The following is a 25,170-nucleotide window of genomic DNA, read 5'->3' as shown; positions in this document are numbered from 1 at the left end:
AACTCCAAACTACAACTCCAACAGGCAATGATCTGATTACAAAATAATGAAGCTTACTGTTTTGTTTACTTGATTTGCAACTAAATGTTCTGAGTCAGTTCAAAAAACTAAATATTCTGATTCAAGTTTCCCTGATCTGAATGAAATATATTTGATTTTCCCAATAGAAAAATCAAACATTTCATGCAAAATCAAAAATTTCCCACATAAACTGCATTTTCACTTGAGAAATCACTGATGGAAAATTCCTGACCAGCTCTCCTTGTATGCTCTTCAGGGCAGGGACTATCTTTTACTATGTGAATGTACAGCTCTGAGCACAATGGAGCTCTAATCTCTGTTCAGGTCCCTAGACACTAACCTGGCATAAGTGAGAATGATAACTCATAGACTTTAAGGTCAGACGGGACCATCATGATCATCTGACCTCCTGCACATCGCAGGCCACAGAACCTCACCCATCCACTGCTGTAATAGAACCCTACCCTCTGGTTGAGTAACTGAAGTCCTCAAATCATGATTTAAAAACTTGAAGTTACAGAGAATCCACCATTTATACTAATTTAAACCTTCAAGTGACCCATACCTCATGCTTCAGAGGAAGGTGAAAACCCCTTGGCATTTCTGCCAATGTGACCTGGGGGGAAATTCCTTCTTGACCCCAAATATGGTGATCAGTTAGACCCTGAGCACGTGGGCAAGACCAACCAGCCAGACACCTAGGAAAGAATTCTCTGTAGTAACTCAGAACCTTCCCCATCTAGTGTCCCATCACCAGCTATTGGAAATATCAAAACTTTCCAAAACATTCACCTTTTCCAGTGAAATACTTCATATTTAGATTCTGCTGGAAGTGAAACATTTTTGGTGAATTTCGGTAAAATCTCTTCAGCCATATTTTTGTAGTTGAATGAAATTTAAAATAATAGAATTTTTGCAAATTGCAAAAGTGTAACTATTTAATTTTAGAGCAAGCTTCAATAAAAATGTCTGAAGTTTGAAACCTATTGTCTCCTAATTGTGGTCAAGTGGCTTTGTCTGGCATGGAATAAGTTGATTTTGATTTGCCAGACCTGATCCACAGTCCATTGGAGTCATTGGTCTTTGGATCAAGCTCTTAGATTTGTAGTTCCACCATATTTCTGGAGAGAAAGTTTAATGGATACATACCTCTCTGCTGTTCAGTTCTCTCATATAGACAACAAAAATGTCACCAACAATGCTGGTTACAAAGAGGGACTTTAGTCATGTTTTAAATGCTTGGAGACTAGGCTTGACATACCAGTTTTTTGTTCTGGTTGTTGCTCTTGCCTCATTTACTATAGAAGGACCTGACCCTGAAAAATCTTACTAGCAGTCCATTGACATCCTCAAAATCACTGCTCGGCTATTGCCTAACTAGGGACCTTTAAGTTTCTGCCAGCAAAACTGCCAGTTTCTTCTGCAAAGCCACCTAAGTTGTGATGCTGCCCCACAACTGATGAGCTGCTCACTGGCCCTGCTCCTGCCTAAGCCCCGGCGGGATTCTCAAATTAGGCATTCCCCTGCCTCTCACCTGTGGGGCCCTGAGTATTTCTATGCTGTTGCGTCTTGCACGAAAGACCGCTGGGGGCAAGCAGGATGGGAATTTTGTGTGCATGTTTGTGGCACAGCATGGATTTGAATCTGGGTCTTCCACGTCCCAGTTGAGTGTCCGAACTACTTGGCTATAACAGGGTCTCTCCTCTCTTGCTTTTCATGAGACGCTAAATGCCAGGAGAGGATTCACGCTGGCAATCCGGAGCAAAGATAGTCACTTAAATGCCTTTGTGAACCTGGGCACTAAGCCTGCTCCTTTCCCCTGCACGGCACTCCTGCCTAGTGTAGGTGGCTCCCCACTGAGCTTGCTGGCTTTTGAGGATTTTTTTTGTAGGGGCCTAACTTTCCCCATATGTTTGTATGGGGAGTCTGGGTGCCTAACTCAAACCTGTGAATTCCACTGGGCAGCAGGTCACCCTAGGAGTCAGGAGTTGCAGATCTAGTCCTTAGTGTCTTTCTCCCTCAGATGTTTCTAGGTCAAAAAGCCCTATTCAAATCTGTTTGTGAAGCTACCTCTCTCCCATATTCACATCCCTCCCAGAACTCACTTGTGCTGCAAAACCAACCAGAGGACATGAAGAGGGGAGTAGATAGATGAGGGGAAAGGGTAAACTAACCAACAAGATATAATTTTTTTAAAAAAGGAACTGAACCACCAAGGAGAGCGCGTGTGTCTTATGAAGTAATCACTGATATTATGACAGTTACCCTTTAACTTCCTCCCCCCTTCACTTCCCCTCTCTCATCTATAAATGTCCCTCACTTTTAGTTTCATATCTATTCCAGATTGTCAGCACTTTGGGGGTAGGGACTTTTCTTTACTTGTTCAGGAAGTGCCTAGCACATTTTTGGATGCTCAGATGATGATGATAATACTGATAAGATGGTAATTCAGGCTCTATGCCAGGGGTTGGCAACCTTTCAGAATTGGTGTGCCGAGTCTTCATTTATTCACTCTAATTTAAGGTTTCGCGTGCCAGTAATGCATTTTAATGTTTTTAGAAGGTCTTTCTATAAGTCTATAATATATAACTAATACATAAACTATTGTTGTATGTAAAGTAAATAAGGTTTTTAAAATGTTTAAAGAGCTTCTCTTAAAATGCAGAGCCCACCAGACCGGTGGCCAGGACCCGGGCAGTGTGAGTGCCACTGAAAATCAGCTCACGTGCTGCCTTTGGCACGTGTGCCATAGTTGCCTACCACTGCTCTAAACCCATTTTATTTTTGGTCTCTCTGCTTGACATTGCTAACAAACATTCCAATTATTATGAATCGTGACAATGGATTATTTGATGTACAGCAGTCACTTAGCCACCAGTAGCAGGATACCTCAAACTCATGTCACATAGGCCTCCAAACAGCTGTCAGATGAATCAGATCTGAAACGATGACCTGGAAGTAAAATGCCTTGAATCCCATTACAAATTTCTTGAGCTGTCAGGTAGTCATTTGTTTGCTTTCTGACACTGAAAGATCTAATTATCAGGGATATATCATTTTTCAGAGCACCTCTAATTATTGTTAAGCATTGGTTTGGAGAGCAATTTCCAAGAGCACCTTTCTCTTTTTAGTGTCAGTGTTTCTCTTCATGTCAAATTTCTTTATTATTATTATTTTGCTTTATTGCTCCAGGAATAAAATCTAGCCACCCACAACTAGAATAATCTTCCTTAATAGAAAATTGTACCTTCTAAATGTAACAGAGCAGATTTAGATAAAAAATAAATATCACATCAACACAATTTCTAAAAGCAAGATACAAATAATAAAAATAAGCAAAACAGAGTAACTCTGTACCTTTGCCTCAAACATGCACATTCCATTAACAGTATTTCTTTGTTGTTCAACTGGGAGATTTATTCTTAAAGATATATCCAATGTACAATTAATCTACTCCCGCTCCAAATCTCTGGGACTAGATTCTCCTGTTACTTGCACTGTTGTAAGGAGAACCCCCATTTAAATCACTGATGTAAAGCCAGTATAAGAAAGAAGAATCAGATCCTGAAGCTTTATAAAATCCTTCAATTTATTACCTCTCTAGGCAACAGATTAAGATCCTACATAGTCTGCATTTATGCTCATGTAACTGATCAGAATCTGACTATTGTCAGTTCAGTGTTCATCATAGATGTAGCCACTCTGTACCGATAGCATTTTGTGACTGTTACCATTTGGCCTTGCAGGCCCCAAGGCTGGAGTGCATATGAGAAGTGGAAAGGGACACTGATCAGAACTTTAATCCAAAAATGACCAAGCAGTGTGCAAAGGAACAAGCAACAGTTAGCAGGAAATAAATGTAACACAACATATTTCCACCAGGCAAATCTAGGTCAAAAAGCCTCAGATTATTCCATCATGTTGACAATTAATGTTCCAACCAGACTAAGGAATTATGAAAGAATGCAATTCTTGAGCTGTGTGCAGTCAAACAGCCATGTTATGAATGGAAAGGGGCGCATGTCAACATCGAAGGAATAGCACAAAAATCGTTCAACCAGCCCATTTGGGTTTATCAAATTAGAGGCTCAATTAATTTCAATAGGCTTTAGTCAATGCCTCAGATAACCTAATTAAAAGCTAAACCCTTCTCCCCAGCGGTGAAAATACTCTGGGAGGGAAAAATTAAAAAAAAAAAAAAAACTTCAGCAAAGTCCAGGTAGTTGTGATTTCTGCATATGGTCTAGGGGGAGGAATTGGAGGCCTTTTGGAACAGATCTTTGTGGATCTGGGCCTCAGCGCTTAAGGTCTTTTGCAAGAGATCTGCCTAATTCTGTCTCTCCTTCCACCTGGTTGTGCATAAAAGCAGGAGCATCAGTGTCCTGCCCAGGATCTCCGTCTAGGAAGCTCAGCCTTTTAAAGGCACTGTCTCCACTACCACCACATGGGGAGCTAGATCCTAAAGAGCCCAAATAAAGTCATGAAGCTGCCAGAACATCTCCATGGGGATACAGTCCCCTCTACAACCTACAGGTGCTATGGTCCCCTTCCAATTTATACCTGTGTTGATGCACAGTGGGAGTTGAAGCACCATCACTTCTCACATGGATACTGCTAGTTATTAATTGTGTCTCCAGGGTAGCAGGCAACACAGAGCAGTTGCAGACTCAGTCCCAGCCCTGTCAGACCCTCTCAACTTCTGAAGCACAAAACCTGTGGCGTTGCAAGGGAATAACCACAGCAGGCTTGGGGGTGGGGGTCAGAAGGAAACACACAGTAGAACCCCTTTACTCCAGCTTCTGCTCAACTCTGTAGGACAGGTGTGGGGAAATACAAGTCCCTGTATTTTAGGGTGATGTGGCTAATGGGATGTTTTGATGATGGGCACAGTGAGCCTTAGTGACTGGAGTTCCTACTCACTACTTCCATGCATTTTCCCATTGTGGCACTGAGACGTTATCCAATTAGAGTATGACCATGCAAAGTATTGTTACTACCACTGTTATATAATTGCAACGAATCTTATACAAAGTGTGATACATGGCCAGAAAGGGTTAAGCATCCTGCAGGATAAACAAGCCACATACAGTCTTTAGAAAAATATGCAAATGGTAATTAGGGCCATTCCATGCTAGATAAGTTAGAACTTTGAAGTGCAAGAGCCTGTATTGTTAGAGAATTAGAGGTGATACTAGTTGTATGTGTTTACTTATATCTTGTTGGATGCTAGCCATGTAAACAGACAGTTTCTGTCTGTTACTATATCTATTGATTCAGAGATTAAAAGAGAATATTAACATTTTAGATTAATCTTAGGTGCAATAATATCATTGTCTATATGTCTCTTTAAAGTTTGTGATAGACTGCCTAATGAATAAATTGACTTATGTTAATTTGTGTAGCTAATACTTAGGAAATAGGTCTGCTTCAAAGGCTCCATAATTGCCTATTGTTCGCCTAAGAACTCCGAGCTGTCAAAGAAGACCTGCAGCTGTATTAAAAAACCCTTTGGTCTTGATCCTTTTTATCTTAGATCTGCTTGATGCTTCATTTAGGGGAAGCTTAAGCCATAAATGTGAGATCTCCAGTCCTAATCTGGAACCACCCTGAATATGAACATTGGACTGTAATCTATGGATTAAATCTAAAAACTCTTTTCAACTACAAATCTCACCCTGATCTCTACTGTGAATTTAATCTCAAGAACTGTATTCATGTCTGTAAGTATATTGATCTTTTAACCAATACTCTCTCTTTTTTCTTTTTAAATAAATTTTAGTTTAGTTAATAAGAATTGGCTGTAAGAGTGTGTTTGGGTAAGATCTGGAATATTCATTAACCCGGGAGGTAATGTGTCCAATCCTTTGGGATTAGTAGAATTTTTTTTATATATGAATGAGATTTTCAGTAATCCTCCTCATATTTGATTTGGGTATCTGGTGGAAGCCTAAGGCTGGGCTACTTTAAGGGAACTGTGTGGTTGGCTTCTGAGAAACCAGTAAGGTATTATAGAAGCTGTTTTGTTCTGGTTGCCTGGGACTGACAGTCTGAGGTGCCACACATGTGGCTCGCCCGAGCGCCGCCTTCCTACCGTGGGGCTCACCTGAGCCCCGCCAGTCTGGGCTGGGTCTTCCTGCCAGCATTTGCTGTCAAAGCTCCCCCAGCAAACATTCCTCTGCGCCCCCTCCCCCCTGGGGAGGAGGGGGCACACCCCACTTTTTTTTTTCAAAACTGGGCATTTGTCCCATTTGATCTTGCCAAGTGATGATCAGTTGGCAAGAGCAAACAGCACAAATGCCCAGTTTTGCGCGCGCACACAAAAAGTCAGGACATCCAAGACAAGGTTTAAGAAGGGGACAGTCCCAGCCAAAACAGGACTTTAGCCACCCTAATATTATTACAGTATGTGAACACTGACTCCTTACTATTCCCAGAAGCCACTTTGCTTTACCACATACTCAACAGTTTGATAAAAATCACAGGAAAGATATGGATCATTATACAATTGCAACCCACATACCTTCTGTGTGTGGTGTTCTGTCCCCTCTAGTGGCACTGAGACCACTTAGTGCATGAGCCTCTACCGCATGAGCTAAAAGCCAACTGGCTCTTTCTCTCTGCCGACAGCGTTACACAGTGTCAGAGCATGAGACACTAGACAGCTATTTAGAAATATATCGGAAGCACTAAAAGTGAAATATCCCTCACAGGTATGGGAAGCATCAGAGGAACCTATTTCTATCTGACCTCTGACTATTGTGTTTCTGCTCCAGCTAAGTCAGCATGATATCTCTGCCAATCCTATAGGCTTCATTGTCACTCCAGCCACTATACATAATTGTCATCTTTAGATAGAGCACTTCCTGCCACTAGGGTGACCAGACAGCAAGTGTAAACAAATCAGGACAGGGGTGGGGAGTAATAGGAGCCTATATAAGAAAAAGCCCCCAAAATTGGGACTGTCCCTATAAAATCGGGACATCTGGTCACCCTATCTGCCACTTCATACAGTGGGGCCAAGCCAAGGAATGTGCAGTGGAGAAGCAGTCAGATTAGCAGAGGCCTTGTTTGCTTTGGCAGGAGTAGAAATAGGAGTCCACTTGGGATCAACAATGGATAACATTTTGCACTTATGTAGTATCAACAACCTCAAAGCAATTTGAGACACCACCATCAAACAACCCTGTGATGTGGGCATTACAGCAACTCTACCAATGAGTGAACTCCAGTACAATGAAGTTAAGGTCCTTTGTTGACACCTAAATAAGTGAACTGATTTTCCAGAGGCACTGAGAAAACACTCCATATGCCAGAGTCCAGCAGCAGAATTTACTAGGATTAAATTTATGGGGTTCTATAGATATTTAAGAGAAATTTCTCTAAAAATCAATAGCAATTTATAGAGTTCCACATACTTTCCATAGGTTTTTTTTAACTACCTTATAGCACATCTATAGAATTTAATTAATAGAAAATTATATAATAGTCCAAAAACACCTATAGAAACGTTATACCTTTCTATTAAGTTCTCTGGAACTTTTTCATTAGTCGCAACTCCCATTGGAATCAAAGGAAGCACTTTTGGGCCCCCAAATCTAATATTTTTAATCAATGCAGAAAAACAACAACGATCTGTTGAAGAAATTAGATTTGCAACAAGTGTTATGCCCGGAGGCATTCAACATCATGGTAAAACCTGTGCTTGTCTAAACCCAGCCAAAAGCACATGACCCTTCTGGCTCCGAGCTAGCTGGCAAACACTGGCTTACACACCTAGGTACCAGGCAGGTAGAGACACACATGTGAGTCATCTGAAGCACAAGAAGGTGAATAAGTAGGAGATGGTTTCAGCCCAGAAAGGGCGCAAACACCACATTTAAGGAAATATGGGTTTACACATAGCTAAACTTTTTATCTACTCTCCTTTTCAAGTTTCTTTTTATTTGCCAGTTACACTTTTATTTTTCAGCTGGGCAGAAGTATTGAGTGAAGGCAATACGTGAGCCAGTCCCAGGCAGGTCTTTGAGGTTGTTGGAGCAGGCATATTACTAGGGAGCATTTGAGCTGACTCTCTCGTAGCGGATCGCCTGTTGGTATGAGTTATCCATTTACTAATAGAGGCCCTGATGGGTCACAGTTACAACAATGCCCCATTTAGCCCATTCTGGCAACAAGCAGGAGCCTCAGCCCTTGTCTTCTCTAGGAAAAACAGATGTAATTTGTGTTGAAATCCTAGGGCGGGCAAGGCCAGGTGTAGTTTTAACACATTAGCTGGTCTGAGAAATTCTAGGCTCCTCCCTAGTTCACCTCAGCCAGCCAACATGTGTTAAAACTACAACCACCTTGTCTGCCTTAGAATAAACTGTGTTAAAACCCTAAGGAGGACATGATCTTAAAGAAACAGCCCCCTGAGCTCCAGCAAGCATGGCCCTTCTCCCTGTCCAACATGGGGTACAGATATCTCATCATGTGTAGGAGGGAGGTGGTGTACCCTGAGTAGGAGAGGGCATGATGATAACATGCTGCTTTATAGCTATTCTCTGCTTCCTGGGGGACAATAGCTCCAGGGCTGCTGTAACTTACACCAGGAGCTGGTCAAGTTGTTGTTCATTCTTGCAATTTTATACATTTGGTGTTTTTCTTAAGCCTTCAGCTCTTGGAGTCATGGGATTAGGTGAGAATCTCATCTTTCATTTACAAAAAATTAAGTTTCTAGAGCTGTAGCTGCAGAGAGAGCTTGAAAACATGAACCCTAAAAGACTCCAAACCCAGAAGACTAATGAAAATAACCCAATATAATTATTCATGATTATGAGGCCAATCTAATGATTATGAAAGATTGGGGCTGGCAACACTGAGTGTATGGAGGTGGCTTAAATCAAACTTTCTTCCCCCTAAAACCTCTGTTCTTGCCCCAAACTCAAGAACGAAGTACCTAAGGATTGGGTCCCCAGCATTCATATGTAATCTGACTGCACAGACTACATTCCATGAGGCCCAATCACTTAAATTACTAGCCGTCCCTGTTCTAAGCAAGATAATTAGCTCTTTCTCTGAGTGTCTGCTGATAGCTACCTGATGCATTCCACTCAAAAATGTGCTGATTGTTTGTATGCTATGGATGGAGTAACAGTTTATGGAGAGAGAGTCCATCAACATCCTTAGCCAGCAGTATGAAACAGCAATTACAATGTAGTCAGACAGCGTGGAGCCTGAGCTTTTAATGCAATTAATTCTGTCATGGCTTAATAAATTCAGTGCATTGGAGTAGTCAAGACTGAAGTTTAACAAGCACAGCACTGAGAGTTTTTAACATATTTACCTTCATATTTTTAAGAGAAATCTGCCCTAATGTGAGGCCTCTGATAAATTGCAAACAGCAGCAGCCATCAAAGACATTTTTTTATAATCTGGTATTTTTAGTTTCTCATTTTGTACATGCCTCACAAAATCTGATTTTTAAAAAACAAACCAAAATTACATACCATTTCCATGGAGTTTAAGAGATAAAATATACAACCCTGCTTTTCCTATGGGGTGTGTATGTGGAGGTGCTGGGAGGACAATCATTTGGGGTCCTTCACCACTTTTTTTTGGGGGGGGGGGTTGGAGTGGCAAGAGATGCCAATACAGCATCTTCGTCCGGCTGATGGATGCTGCCCTTTTTCAGTTTTGTGGGATAGGAACATTGGCTAGCTCTGGGGCTTTTGATGGGAGTGGAGGGACCATTCAGGCAGTAGTCATTTCCACACTAATTCTGTCCCCACAGCACCCCTGTGAGCTACAGAGGGTAATTTCCCCTTAATTTTACAGATGAGGAAACTTTGGCAGAAAAATTAAGTGACACGCACAAGGCCATAAGGTGTCATTATCAGAGCAAGGGTTAGAGCTCAGGATACTCCCAGTCCAGAACACTAGACTGCAGCTCTTTATTGTAACATACAAGATTTTTATGAATGTGAACAGTTAAAAATCCTTCCCTTCCCACAATCTATGCAAGCCAACTTCATTTTTGCAAAGTTTTTTCTGTTATGAGAGAAACGAGGGGGCATAAAAGTTTCCTGACATCACCTTGTGATCTGAACCAAGCTCAGATATCTAGGTGCACTTTTTTAGTTGATTAAATGAATATGGCTACCGATCTCACTGTACAGAGACCTTCCATCCCAGAGGATCCCAGAGAACTTTTAACTATTTGCAATATAGGAATCTGTTAACTACAGTGGTGCAAATAGAAATCATTTCTTGCCAGTACTGCATTCATGGGAGGGACACAAGGGAGGGCACATGACCTCCCCATGTGACCCTCCATGTGACTCCTTCCTGCCCAGCCCCCTCCCCCACTCTCCCCATCCCCTCTGACACCCCCCTCTGTATATACAAACATCAACATGCGTAACTACTCACATTCCCCCCAAATATGTAGTCTGTTTATATGGAATACGGGAGTTGGGTGAGGAGCCATTTCAGCATATGTATGACTTATTAAAAGAAAAATTTTAAGTAAAACTGTATCCTAAACTGCATTATGGATTTGTACCCAAACATTGCATTTCAATGGAGGATTCAACTTCCTTTCTAGGAATGGACTCCTGAAACTTTTACCAGCCCACAAAGATGGTCCATAGTCAGGCACATAGTCCCATTGTCTTCAATGGGATGATCAAATGATTAAGGGTTTACAACAGTGTTTCCCAAACTTGGGATGCCGCTTGTGTAGGGAAAGCTCCTGGCAGGCCGGCCCGGTTTGTTTACCTGCCCCATCCGCAGGTCTGGCCGATCGCGACTCCCACTGGCCACGATCGCTGCTCCAGGCCAATGGGAGCTGCAGGAAGCGGCAGCTAGTATGTCCCTCGGCCCGCACCGCTTCCCGCAGACCCCATTGGCCTGGAGCAGCGAACCGCGGCCAGTGGGAGCCACGATCGGCCTAATCTGTGGACGCAGCAGGTAAACAAACTGGCCTGGCCTGCCAGGAGCTTTCCCTACACAAGCGGTGTCCCAAGTTTGGGAAACACTGGTTTACAGGATTAGGTTCCAAGTTTGTAAATTGTTCTAGATGAAACTGACAATGCCAGAGCTGTCAGATCAGAAGGAGCTTCTTTCGAATAATGGTGGGCAAATGTTTGATAAGTCTTAACTCCATTGCTAAGATGAGGAAAATATTTTCAGCAAAGTTCTTGGCAGATTCCTGAGGCAGCTAGCTGGTTTAAGATTGTCAGTGTCTGGTGTTATCTTCACTTATAGTTCTCTCACCCACAAAGCTGGAAAATGAGTCATTTGTTTTCTTTGTTTTGCTGCTCAGTTCCAGTTAACAAAATGCATGTTAGACTAGTTTGGCTGCAAAAAAGAATTCTAGGTACACTGGGGACAACACCTGATTCCCGTCAGGCTGCAGAACGGGGCTGACATCAGAATCCAAACATCCTCTGGTCAGAAGCATTCCTCTAATGATTTGGACTTGATGTGATGCAGTATGGATGTCATGGATAATTCAGACCAATGGGGAGAAATGGAATCAAAAACACTGTTTAAACAGCTTTCGTGTCCTCCACCTCTCCCCTCTTGAGGACTCCTGACCAATGTAACAGCACAATATATATGCTAACAAACTTAAACAAGGCCTTCGTTTAAGTCTGTTAACATATGTATTGTGCTGTTAAAGCCATCTAAAGAATGAATGTCCTCCCTAGCCTCATTCTGCTCCTTTTAAGGAGCAGAGTGCAGTGCGCACATACCCTGGGGGAGGGGAGGAATAGCCCCAAGTCTTTCCAGTACCCCGTACCTGCTAAAAAATCTCTTGCCGGTACTGCATACTGGAGGGTACTGCCCTACTTGCACTTTTGGTTAATTCACAAGTGAAATGTAGCTACTCACAGTATTCTGTGTATGCAGCAGCTGTCTAGCAATACACAGCACCACATAGCTGTTTAAGGCAGGAAGTGAACAAGAATTCCATAGCCCGTTGAAACTGCAGAGAGAATTTAGACCTAGAATTTGGCACTTGAATTAACAGTGCTGCTCGTGAGAAAAGTGTCCTACAATCTTTAATAACAGCAAATGGCCAGGACCTCAATGTGTATGTCCAATCCCAAAGACGAGGATATTGATTTCTCTAGGGAATTAGGTTATACCGAAGCTGTGCATTTTCCCTCAGGCTCAAAGCCTCTGCAGAAAATGACTGCTGAGAGATTTTAAATGGGTGTGTCTCATTGATATATTGCTGAAGAAATCTTATTTGCTGGCAAGCCAGTGCAAACTGGTTTGACTTGACCAGACTTCAGAAGTCAGAAAATGTAGTTTCCTCAGTAAACTTTGACACAGGAGACCTCAAATAGTTAGGAACTGCTAAATAACAAACAACAAATGTCTTTCCTTCTGCCAAATGGCTCTTGCTATATGAATGCCATGGAAAAAGATACTCTTTTTATGCTACTGTATTTCACTTGCCATCTCTAGAATGATAGATCTTATATAGGTAAATGGAAAATAGGGTACAAAAGATTTATCTTGCTCTAAAGTCCCGAGGAGTTGAGATAAATCCTGATCAAGCCGAGCTCAGATAAGATCAAATACAATAGAAATAACGGAAAGTTTTCTAATTATGTGGAGATGGCAGAGCTGCTTCTGATACACAAATATGTATGAGAACATACATGTTATATACCCTTCTGTGCTGGTACATACAGAAAAAAAAATGTGTTCTGTTAATTCTTTTTCTATTGCCAGGTAAAACTGGCAACACATGTCTGGTGCCAGGCTGAGGCTCTCTCTTTTACATATGCATAAGTGTGAAAAGTGCAACCAAGAAACAGAATCATGGGAGAAATTGTGTCCCATTCATAAGAACCACCATATTGTATCAAACCATGTATGGAACTCCTGCCTCCCATGTTCTATAGCAGGGGTCAGCAACCTTTCAGAAGTGGTGTGCCGAGTCTTAATTTATTCACTCTAATTTAAGGTTTCGCGTGCCAGTAATACATTTTAACGTTTTTAGAAGGTCTCTTTCTATAAGTCTATAATATATAACTAACCTATTGTTGTATGTAAAGTAAATAAGTTTTTTTAAATGTTTAAGATGCTTCATTTAAAATTAATTTAAAATGCAAAGCTCCCCGGACTGGTGGCCAGAACCTGGGCAGTGTGAGTGCCACCGAAAATCAGCTCGCGTGCCACCTTCGGCACCCGTGCCATAGGTTGCCTACCCCTGTTCTATAGTTTTTCTGAGACTGGAGCAACAGATGGGGCATTCTCAATATGTGCAACAGATGGGGCATTCTCAGCGTGTGCAATGCCTAACCCAATATTGGCATATGCCTACAGTCCTACCAAGTTTCAGAGCATTTTGGGGCTGAGGACCATTTCTACAATGTGGAGGGATGTAACCACCTTTTAGTTAATGGAGTTTGATTAATATGTGAATATTAGGGCTCTAGATTAATGGAAGTTAACTCACGCGATTAATTTTAAAAAATTAATTGTGATAAAAAACATTAATCGCGATTAATCACTGTTTTAAATGCACTGTTAAATAGTAGAATACCAATTGAAATTTATTAAATATTTTGGATATTTTTCTACATTTTCATATATATTGTTTTCTGTGTTGTAATTGAAATCAAAGTGTATATTTTTATTACAAATATTTGCACTGTAAAATGATAAACAATAGAAATAGAATTTTCAATTCACCTTATACAAGTACTGTAATGCAATCTCTTCGTTGTGAAAGTGCAACTTACAAATGTAGATTTTGTTGTTGTTGTATAACTGCACTCAAAAACAAAACAATGTAAAACTTTAGAGCCTACAAGTCCACTCAGTCCTACTTCTTGTTTAGGCAATCACTAAGACAAACAAATTTGTTTACATTTACAGGAAATAATGCTGCCCTCTTCTTCTTTACAGTGTCACCAGAAAGTGAGAACAGGCATTTCCATGGCACTTTTGTAGCTGGCATTGCAAGTTATCTATGTGCCAGATATGCTAAACATTCTTATGCCCCTTCATGCTTCAGCCACCATTCCAGAGGACATGCTTCCATGCTGATGACGCTCATTAAAAAAAAATGTGTTAATTAAATTTGTGACTGAACTCCTTAGGGGAGAATTGTATGTCTCCTGCTCTGTTTTACCAGCATTCTGCATATTTCATGTTATAGCAGTCTCAGATGATGACCCAGCACTGTCACTGCAGATCTGACAAAACGCAAAGAAGGTACCAATGTGAGATTTCTAAAGATTGCTACAGCACTCGACCCAAGGTTTAAGAATCTGAAGTGCCTTCCAATATCTGAGAGGGACGAGGAGTAGCGCATGCTTTTAGAAGTCTTAAAAGAGCAACACTCCGATGCGGAAACTACAGAACCCAAACCACCAAAAGAGAAAATCAACCTTCTGCTGGTGGCATCTGACTCAGATAATGAAAATGAACATGCATTGGTCCGTACTTCTTTGGATTGTTATCAAGCAGAACCTGTCATCAGCATAGACATATGTCCCATAGAATGGTGGCTGAAGCATGAATAATGCTGCACCAGAGATGTGCAGTAGGCCCTATCAGCAAAATGGGCCAAATCGTATTCTACTTGCACAGCCAAAATTCACATTGTAGGTTACAGGATTTTTTCCTGTTTAAGGAGCGCAAAATAATTCTCTAGAGCTTATAACCAGTTCCAAACAGACTGGCTCACCTGGAACTTGCTATTGGGAGGTACTAGGTCGGTGGTTGGCCACAGTATGGTTTGGGCTAGCAAGGCTCCGATTAAAATAACAAACACAAAACACTTTCCACAGGCCAGGGAACCCATGGTAGAAGTGTGATTGTAACAGGCAAAACAGTTGTCAAGCACAGCACAGATGAGGCACATCCATGCTTGACAGCTGGTTTGAAACTCCGGTGTTACTAGCAAGCTTCCAGCTGTAGTGAGGACAGCTGTGCTGTGCCTACAGGACCCTGTGCATTTCCCTTTTTTGATATGTATCATGAAATAATATACTGCAAAATATAAAATGTCAATATCGATCCAAGTGTGCTGCATGGGTTGTTCCAATTAGGAAAGGTCACAAAAGGAAGCCCTGCTTGAAGTGAGATCTTAGCAAGTTTAGCAAATTAGCAGACTGTGTAAAAGGAATTTGCCCACAACAAGAAAAGGAATCGTATTGCACATTCTTTGGTGCTGATTCACTGAGAGCAGAAGAAGCAGACTGCTGACCCATGCCCCCAGATTCAGCTTTGGGCAGTTTTTTCTGTTACTTTAGTTGAAGAGAGATTATCAAAGAGAAGTGATGAAAAGGAAACATCTAAGTCTGTAGAACTCAATTCTTTTAATGAAACCTCAGCTCTTTGTGTGTGTTTGGGGGCAGGGTGGACTGAATAGAAGATATTTTACAAAGGGAGCTCTTCTTCCCTTCTCTTTACACAGTGTAGGGGGAGGTGTCCCCCCAAATTATGAACATTCTGCAGGAAATTTGCCCAGTGATAGCATGGCAGACAAAGGTAGTGGGTCACACTTTAACATAAAGTTCCATTTAAAAGTACTCTATGAAGGGCTAATACATGATCAATAGATAATTAAGTAGATATTAAAACAATTCTTAGAGATCGTTAATATCCACCAGGTCCATAGATTGCTTATAGCTAGGTCAGGTCAAAATGTTTCCACTGAACCTTTTTTTTAGATGAAAATTTGGGTTTTCAATTGAACAAATATTTTTGCAGCAAGTGCCTGGTAGTTTTCAGATTTTTTTTTTTATCAGAACCCAACTTTTTTAACCAAAAACTGAACATTTTCATGGCTGGAGTTTTTCAAAGACCATTCAACATTTTCCATGGGGTGGGAAAGGGGCTTTTTTTTTTTCTGACCAGCTCTGCTTATAAACATCTTTAACACTTCCTCCTGATGTCCTTATAACTCACTATCAAACATACTACTCTTGTCTGGTAATAACATGAGAGAGACAAGGTGGGTGAGGTAATATCGTTTGTTCGACCAACTTCTGTGGGTGGAAGGCACAAGCTTTGGAGCTTCACAAAGTTCTTCCTGAGGTCCTGTGAAGTTCAAAAGCTTGCCCCTTCCCCAACAGAAGTTGGTCCGGTAAAGGATATTACCTCACCCACCTTCTCTCTCTTATATCCTTGGACCAGCACAGCTACATGCTTATAATAAAGTAATAACATGCTTATCTGTGTTAATAATTCATTAATGCTTCATGAAAGATTTATAAATTAAACCTTACTATAACGTATCCAGTGCATCTCTCCGAGTGTGGTGTCCTGTGGCACATTTCGCTCCGGTCCCCTTTTTATCTGCTGTCTATCTAATCTGGGTGCATTTTCAGAAGTGCTCTGTGTTACCCTAGCTCTGTTTCTCTTCGGTGAGAGTTTTACCATCAATTTCCATGGAAGCCAAGTTAGGCCAATGTTGAGCACATCTGAAAACCCCCGCAACCTAGTAGCTCTGTTTGTAAAGCACCCTGGACATTTACAGTAACATGTGCAGTACTTTATTAATGACTAAACTTTTACACATTAAATCAATAGTGTCAAACTCCTTGCCACAGAATGTCACCATGGCCAGAATTTAGCAAGATTGAAAGAGCAATGGCTATATGGATAACAATAACCTCCGAAGTTATAATAGTTCATGTTAACTATTTCAGGGCAGTAAACTAATCTCCATGCTTTAGGAGTTAGGATGCAACCTTCATGGGGGAACAGATTATCCCACACCTGCTAACTGTGGGGCTCTCCCACTTCCTCTGAAGTATCTGGTGCTGCCCAGGGTTGGAGGCAGGTTACTGGGCTAGATCAGTGTCTCTCAACCTTTCCAGACTACTGTACCCCTTTCAAGAGTCTGATTTGTCTTGCATACCCCAATTTTCAACTCACTTTAAAAGCTACTTGCTTACAAAATCAGACCTAAAAATACAAAAGTGTCACAGCCACACTATTCCTGACTATGGCGTACTTCCTCATTTTTACCTTTTAATTATAAAATAAATCAATTGAAATATAAATATTGTACTTACATTTCAGTGTATAGTCTATGGAGCAGTATAAACAAGTCATTGTCTGTATGAAATTTTAGTTGGTACTGACTTCCCCAGTGCTTTTTTTGTAGCCTGTTGTAAAACTAGGCAAATATCTAGATGAGTTGATGTACCCCTGAAAGACCCCTGCATACTCCAGGGGTACATGTACCCCTAGTTGAGAACCACTGTGCTAGATGGACCTCAGGTCTGATCCAGTCTGGCAGATTCTACATTCATTTATTTTTCCATGCACCCATCCATCCCAGACCCTGTTGGACTCATTTCCATAACAGCTAAGCATTGAGGGAAAACGTATTACAAGAGGAGATATATCCTTCTCCCTCTCGTCCGTCCAAATTCCTGCTTTGCATCTGTGCAGCAAGGGCCAATAACCCATGGTATCACAGCAGGCTAACCCATTCATTGGGAATTTGTCAAGTCTCTCAGCCATTTTCCCTCTCTGCCCTCTCCCTGTACTATGTAGAGGATTGATCCAATGCCCTCTGGAGTTAATGGAAGCAGTAAAGCAAGCGAGGGGGAGAACAGGTGTCCATAATAACGCTCTGCGTTCACCCTGAGAGGAAGCACCCAAGCTATTTCAAGGAATTCTATTCACCTTTTCAGCCTCTCAGAGTGAGAACAAAGGTATTTGGGTCCTGATCCTGCAGAGTGCTGAATACCTCCTAGCATCCCATCAGATCATGGGAGCTTAGGGAGTTCAGAACCTTGCCGGACCAGGCCACTAGTGATTAATGGTACTAAGCACTGCAAAGACACCAGCCGGATGAGCCTGACTTCATTCCATGTGACCTGTGAGAGTAGATATGGAAGGAGGAGTCTGGCCTTATTCAACATACAAAGTTCACACTCAGGGCTCCATTTGCCTCCTCTTGAAGTCCATGGGAGTCTTTCCAATGATCTTAGTGCAGCTAAACCTGGTCCTTAATGTACATCTCGCATAAGACAGCATTCCAGTGCTCCCTAGGAAATAGTCACCGATTACAGAATGTCTTGGCTCTATCATTTTTCTTTTTTAAAAACACCCAGTACATTTAATTGAAAGCCCCTCTATTTTAAACAAGTATTAAAGTTGCAAAGAGAGAGACTGAAAATCAGCAACTGCCAAAGTTAAGACTGCTCTTGTGCTTATGTTTTATGGTTGAGTCTTCCATTACAAGATCAGATACTGCCTCTTTTCCAAAGGACCCTGCCTGATTCAGGGCATGTGTTAGATATTTTGAGTGCATGTGGCAGGGATATTTAGTGATTGAGACATCCAGGGGCCGCTCTATGTTTTTTGCAGTCAGGGGGCCTTCGGTGGGATTTGGCGGCGTTTCTGCGGGTCATCTGCCGGTCCTGCAGGCATGCCTCTGAAGGCTGCCTGACTGCCGCCCTCACAGTGATTGGCAGGCAGCCGCAGGCAGCCCCCCTGCAGCTTGCCGCCCCAGGCACGTGCTTGCTGCACTGGTGCCTGGAGCTGCCCCTGGAGACATCAGGGAACTATTCACATGCTAAAAGTCAGGCACATGCTCAAGTGCTTTTCTGAGGTGAGCCTGGGTGCTCAGTATCATGTAGGATTGAGCCCTGATTAATAAGCAGACTCGTTAGGAAAAAAGCAGACAATTTAATTTGAATGCTGAATGGGCTTTTTGGATTAAGGGATGTAGTTATGTAGCTATTCTTTCAATAAGAAGGAAATTATTACAAGACGTTTTTGTCCTTCCCAAATAGTCTAAAAGGATATCCTTGTCTCGGAACAGAATCAAGCCATGTTCCAGATGTTGAAAGCAAAGTGCATTTTAAGAGGATGTTTATTAAATGACCTAGGGACTACAGATAGACTAGACGAAGACAACTATTTAACTACCATTCAGTTGTTAACTCTTGGATGTCAGGAGTTTGGATAGCCAAAATCATCATGCAGATGCAAAATGTTCAGGCTAACATGGGAGCTTCAGGGCTGTTGATGTATTCGTTTTTTAAAAGATAGTATTCTGGAGGGGGAAAAGGTTTGTAAATGAAAATTGTTTGAATGTCACAGAAGTGAAATAAATCTCTCTGAGAGGTGGGGGTGGCTGGGAAGTGTCTTCTCCAGTATGTGCAACCTAGTGAATTATAAAGATAAATAAAAATATAATCTCAAAAGATTGTTGCCATAGTTCAGAATGAAAGGGACAACTTATCACTCCACCGTAACAACCTTTACCAAGAGGAGACAACAAAGGATTGTTGTTTTCTTACACTCTATTTTTCCAGTAATAATTTCTTTAGCTATGATGCCTGAGATTTATAAGTTTATAGAAATATTTTCATTGGCTCAAAATCCATCTGAAAGCTGCAGCCACAATAAAAAAAACACCTTCCTCAGCCCAACTTGTGTCCCCAGAAACTTCCCCATCTAACACAAATAAGATCCTCCCCACTCAAACTCAATAAAATACATACTCAACACACTGAGTAAGATCACTGCCCCCAAACACAATCCTGCTGGAAAGGCCGTGGCTTATCTAAGCATTGGTGCATGCTGTTAAAGTCAATGTTCCAGTGTCAAGGACCCTTTGCTGAAAGCACCCTTTGCCAGTCCACAGCTGTTTAAGCTGTGTCAGCCCACGGGCTACAGCTGGCTACAACTGTCACTGGCTTAAGCTCATCGAAACCTACAGCAAACTGTTCATTTCTTTCCATCTTCCCATAAAGAGAGTCCAAAGGAGAAGTAAGCAGCTAAGGCCTGGTCCACACTAGGACTTTAATTCGAATTTAGCAGCATTAATTCGAATTAACCGTGCACCCGTCCACACCAGGAAGCCATTTAATTCAACCTAGAGGGCTCTTTAGTTCGAATTCGGTACTCCACCCCGACGAGGGGAGTAGCGCTAAATTCGACATGGCTATGTCAAATTAGGCTAGGTGTGGATGCAAATCGAACTTACTAGCTCCGGGAGCTATCCCACAGTGCACCACTGTGTTGACGCTCTGGACAGCAGTCCGAGCTCGGATGTTCTGATCAGCCATACAGGAAAAGCCCCGGGAAAATTTGAATTCCTTTTCCTGTCTGGCCAGTTTGAATCTCATTTCCTGTGTGGACGTCGTGGCGAGCTCAGCAGCACTGGCAGCGATGCAGAGCTCTCCAGCAGAGGAGTCCATGCAACCTCAGAGTAGAAAGAGGGCCCCAGCATGGACTGACCGGGAAGTCTTGGATCTGATCGCTGTGTGGGGTGATGAGTCTGTGCTTTCGGAGCTGCACTCCAAAAAACGGAATGCAAAGACCTACGAGAAGGTCTCCAAAGCCATGGCACTCAGAGGATACAGCCGGGATGCAACGCAGTGCCGCGTGAAAATCAAGGACCTGAGACAAGGCTACCAAAAAATCAAAGCGGCAAACGGACGCTCCGGAGCCCAGCCCCAGACATGCCGCTTCTACGAGGCACTGCATGCCATTCTCGGTGGGTCTGCCACCACTGCCCCACCAGTGACCGTGGACTCTGAGGATGGGATAGTGTCGAGGGGCAGTTTCTCGGCGATGTTCGCCGATGGGGAAGATGAGGAAGGGTTTGTGGAGGACGAGGCAGGCGACAGCGGTTACAATACTGCTTTCCCCGACAGCCAGGATCTCTTCATCACCCTCACAGAGATCCCCTACCAACCCTCCCCGGCCGTTAACCCGGACTCCGAATCAGGGGAAGGATCATTCGGTAAGTGCTATAAACATGTAAACATTTATTTCTTAACAAAACAGGAATAAAAACTATATAAAAAGAAGGTCAATGCATATAGGTATAGAACAAAAATCCTCTTGGGACAGTTCAACGAAGCTCTCTGAGAGGTACTCGAAAAGCTTCCTTAGGAGGTTCCTGGGGAGAGGTGCCTTGTTGGGTGCTCCGTGGAAGCACACTCTTCCGTGCCAGGCCATCAGGAAGTATAATGGTAGCATCGCCTCGACCAGCATGGCAGCATAGGGCCCTGGTCTGTGCAGGGATTCACGCAGCATTCGCTCTCTGTTTGCCCTGGAGACCCGCCTCAGGGTGATCTCGCTCGGCGACTGCTGCATCTAATTAGGGGAATTACTTTAATGTTACTATTGTGAATGCTTGACTTTTCCTTTGCATAACAATGACCGTCGTTTAACAGCCACGTGTTGTAGGCTGCAGAGGAAAAGCATACAGGGATCTTTCCCGGGGACAGCCGCGAGGGGCTGGAACAGGGTCAGACTTTATGCTTTCCAGATTGCCTGCAGCAGGAGGGCCCTGCTATCCATTAACTGTTAAGCAGCCTAAAGTTTCCGGCTTACCAGCCCTGGCTGCTACACGGATTCTGCTGTCCTGCCCCGCTTGTCCGATCTCCAGTGCAAGATCCCAGGCAATGAAAGCGAATGCCGAAAATTCGAACTTGTCCTGAGAGCACATGAGATTAGGTGCCCTGTGTGGTCTTGTTCACAGAAACTGAGTAGACTGTGTTCAGTGTTCGCAAACATGTATCTATCCAAGCTATTTCAGCTTTTTCCCCCAGAAGGCACATTTTTCCCCCAGAAGGCATTGGGGGCTCTACCCAGCATTCCAATGGGAAGCGGGGACTGCGGGAACTGTGGGATAGCTGCCCAGAATGCACCGCTTCCAATGTCGACGCTTGCCCCGTTAGTGTGGACTCACAAAGTCAAATTAGTGTCCTTGGTGTGGATACACAAATTCGAATTCATCAGGTCGAATCCACAAATTCGACCTAAGTTAAATCGAACTACTCCTGTAGTGTAGACATACCCTAAGAGACCCAGCACCACCATTAGCAAAGGTAAGATTCCCCTTCACTAAAGTGCTTAGGATTCCAGAGACTAGTGTTACCTTTAGAGTTATCAGTGACCTGCCTTTGACTTTGCAGTAATTCAGATGCATGTGTTGTCCACACAAACACTATGTTAAAAGGACATTACTAAAGTTGCAAAGTCAAACCCTCAGAAGTTAGGAAATGCCAGAATTAAGGTTTCATTCCAGACTCTGTAGGGTAGTAAGCACAGACTCTTTTGCCTTTTCCTCCCAAGTGTAACCCCTTGTGCCCCATTCCCTTCAACCTGTCCCTGTCTGGTCTCTTACCCATCCTTGATTCCTGGTCCCAGTCCCATTCTCCTTACCAGCCAGTCCCAGGTTCCCTCCTTCTGGATCTTCATCCAAACTGTTTTCTTCCCCTACCCTGGCCTCCAGTCATGCCCCCACCCTTTGTACTCGAGGTCAGATATGGTCTCTTACTATGTGCAGATACAGTGCACAGCGGGGCTCTGATCTTGCTTGGGGCATGTAGATGCTACTGTAACACAAGTAAATAATAGTAATAATAAAGCAAACAAAAATATCACTTGGTGTATATATATATGCACGCGTACACACACAAACACACACACACACCCTGCATCCAAAGAGAACCCTTGAGTAGTTCCCCGGGCTGTTCTGGTCATAAAGTGTTAACAACTCTCTGTATCCTGGACATGGGTTTATTCAAAGCCAAACTGGCAGGAATTTATAGTCAGGATGCTTGTAAATTATGTGCGTTTGAAAAGAAATAACAAATGAAAAAAATACATACTGACAAAAATGCGTGTCATGTGGGAAAGCACAAAGAACAAGATTTATTTGGAAGAACTGCCTTTCTGAACCTTCTTTAAATTCATCTGAAAAACACTTCCCCAAATCAGCTAACCATTTGTATCATTTACCTAATGTTTTACAGCCTCCCTGATAAAACAGCAGGCAGCTGGAATTCCACTGCATTTGCAAACTTTCCCATAGATTCACCTGATCATACAATCATTCCTGCCCAGGCTTTTAAGTCATCTATAAGGAACCAATTTCACATTCAAGTCAAATAGTGGGGAAGGGATTGTTGTTTCACTAGAGGCCAAGTTATCTAGACTGTTTGTGCAGCCCCAGTTAAAGATCCCTCAGCAAACAACCAATTTTTTTTGGAATCTCGTCCGGGCTGATGCAAGTTATTTTCAATATTCTCCCAAGAGAAAGCACTAAGTGTTACAATTGGTTGACACGAGTTAACACTCCTGCTTAGTGCAAGGAGATATCACACACATTCATATTTCATCTGGCCCTAGGTATGAAAATAATTCAGGTCCCTGTTGGAAACAGTGTCCTGCTGTTGCCATGCTTTGGTAAAGCTGCTACCTTAAGATTAAAAGGTGTAGCTAATCTCTTCCAATTGCAGTATTAATAATTCTCTTATTAGAAATCACCTGAGCTGGCTGGATATTTGAATTAATTCTTGCACTGGCCGAGGGGGATCAGAAGTCCCAACAAGAAGTAGCAGTGCTGGGAGAATGGTGTTTTGCTGCTATTTAAACTCAAAGAAAGTCCTTTTGTTCCATATCAAATGCAGCAAAGACATAACAAATTTTACCAAAACATTGCCATTTTATCATGGCATTCTGAAATCTGGAAAACATGACACAAGGCCCCACCTCATAAGTTTACCATCTAAGTGGGAAAAAGCCAAGCACAGGATGGGGGCTGGGACACTACAAAAATAGCTGCCCATTGGGCATATCTGGTTTCCCCTTCCATCCGAGGTGTTAATTAGCTCAGCTAGAGCTAGTGCCAGTTGTAAGAGTGGCTCTTAAACTCTGGCCTCATGTGATACCTTTGTTGCTGCTCCCTTTGTAGATACTATGGTGGCTGAACAGTGGGTTCTGGGAATTGAAACAGCTTTAAAAAGTCAACTTTTACCTCAGTTTATTACTTAGAATCAAATAACAATACTACTGTTATTCCTTAAGTAGAAGGAAAGACGGCAACAGCTGAGCGAAACCTGTAGGAATTGAGTAAATATGCCAGGAGGGAATAGAGCCTTGGCTGGTGTGAGTTAGGACAGCTCTGTTGACTTCAGTGGAGCTATGCTGAGTCACCTGACTCTGACCCCTGTATGACTGAGGTAAAAGTGTTGCTTGTTCTCAACAGTCTACGCACGAGGAACCAGACAGCTAAGCTCTTGCTGTGGTGTGCAGTCTTGAGCAAGGGTAAAAGACACTGTTGGTGCCACCAGAACTGCCCTCAACTGATTCCAGTCATACTGTGATAACGTTGGCGTTAGCTCTTAGGATTCGTGGAAAGCCTTGGATTGACTGCTCTGGGCAGTGACAGTTCAAGCTACATGCCACGACCCACCAATGTATTTCAACACTGTTCCAGCAGATGCAGCTGTGGTGGTGTGAGGGAAGTTTAGTTTCCAGGCCTGGTTAGTCAATGGCCACTTTGCTGTAACCATTCACTAGCAGCTAAAGTTTGGGGGTTTAGGTTCTATCATTTCCTTATGGGGTTTTCTGTTTGTTGCATACACTTAAAGCAGTGTAAACCCAGACATCATGGTTTTGAGAAGCTTATAAAGCTTCCATTTTGGCTGGCCGGCCTTGGAAAAAGATTGTAATCTCCACAGGCTTCTAAATGAACAATAAATATTTGGAAATGGAATTGAAGAAGCTGTGTGTGATACAACAAAGCTGCTAATCCAGAGCCTGCCAGTTGTCAAGAAAGATTTTGTTTCCTTATGAGGTTAAACGAAAATCTTGTATTTAATGAAAAACAACCCTGAACATTTACAAGCTCCTTAATAGCATCTGACCAGGTCTATAATTAATTCCCTTCTGGACCCTGAAAGATGTGCAAAATGAAAGGGTCACTGACATGCCCTTGGAGATGCGGTTAATCTGGCAAAACACCCCTTGATGCATACGTCAGGCCATAAAAGATTATTTTCCCTGCCAGGACCTTTCAGCCTTGAGATAGCAGCCTAGAGCAAATTCAAATAGATGCATCATTCTTTTCATCAGATTAGAAAGAAACACAATGAAGTGGTTGAACAAATATCTTTCAATCCATGCGGTCTCTGAAACCCAAGCAGTCATTTCAAAAGGGTAGCACAGCAAGGCTGTCCGTGTTTACATGTGTGCGCTCTCTTTCTCTCTCTCTCTCTCTCTCTATATATATATATCCATACTTATGTATCTGGGAAAGGTCAGAGCGAAATGAGATATTGCCAGGCTGACTTCACCAGCTTATTTTCTTCTAAAATAAAAGTAAACAAAAAGCTCCACGATGGGCTTATTCTGTAGATTTTAAAAAGATAC

The 25,170-nt window shown here is 42.5% G+C and overlaps 1 long non-coding RNA gene across 1 annotated transcript in view; it reads left to right on the top strand.

Moving 5' to 3' along the window:
• LOC123365959 overlaps window positions 1-5,689 on the top strand; it is a 52,807-nt gene extending 47,118 nt beyond the window's left edge. The window contains exon 5 of the long non-coding RNA XR_006577854.1: window positions 5,555-5,689. This is a non-coding gene — a long non-coding RNA (uncharacterized LOC123365959). The remainder of the gene's footprint in view (window positions 1-5,554) is intronic.
• Window positions 5,690-25,170: the final 19,481 nt, after the last annotated feature.

The sequence above is a fragment of the Mauremys mutica genome, chromosome 3, assembly GCF_020497125.1.
Source record: "Mauremys mutica isolate MM-2020 ecotype Southern chromosome 3, ASM2049712v1, whole genome shotgun sequence".
Classification (NCBI taxonomy): domain Eukaryota; kingdom Metazoa; phylum Chordata; order Testudines; family Geoemydidae; genus Mauremys; species Mauremys mutica.
Note: the sequence above shows the minus strand (reverse complement) of the source record. Positions and strands in the feature narration are given on the sequence as shown.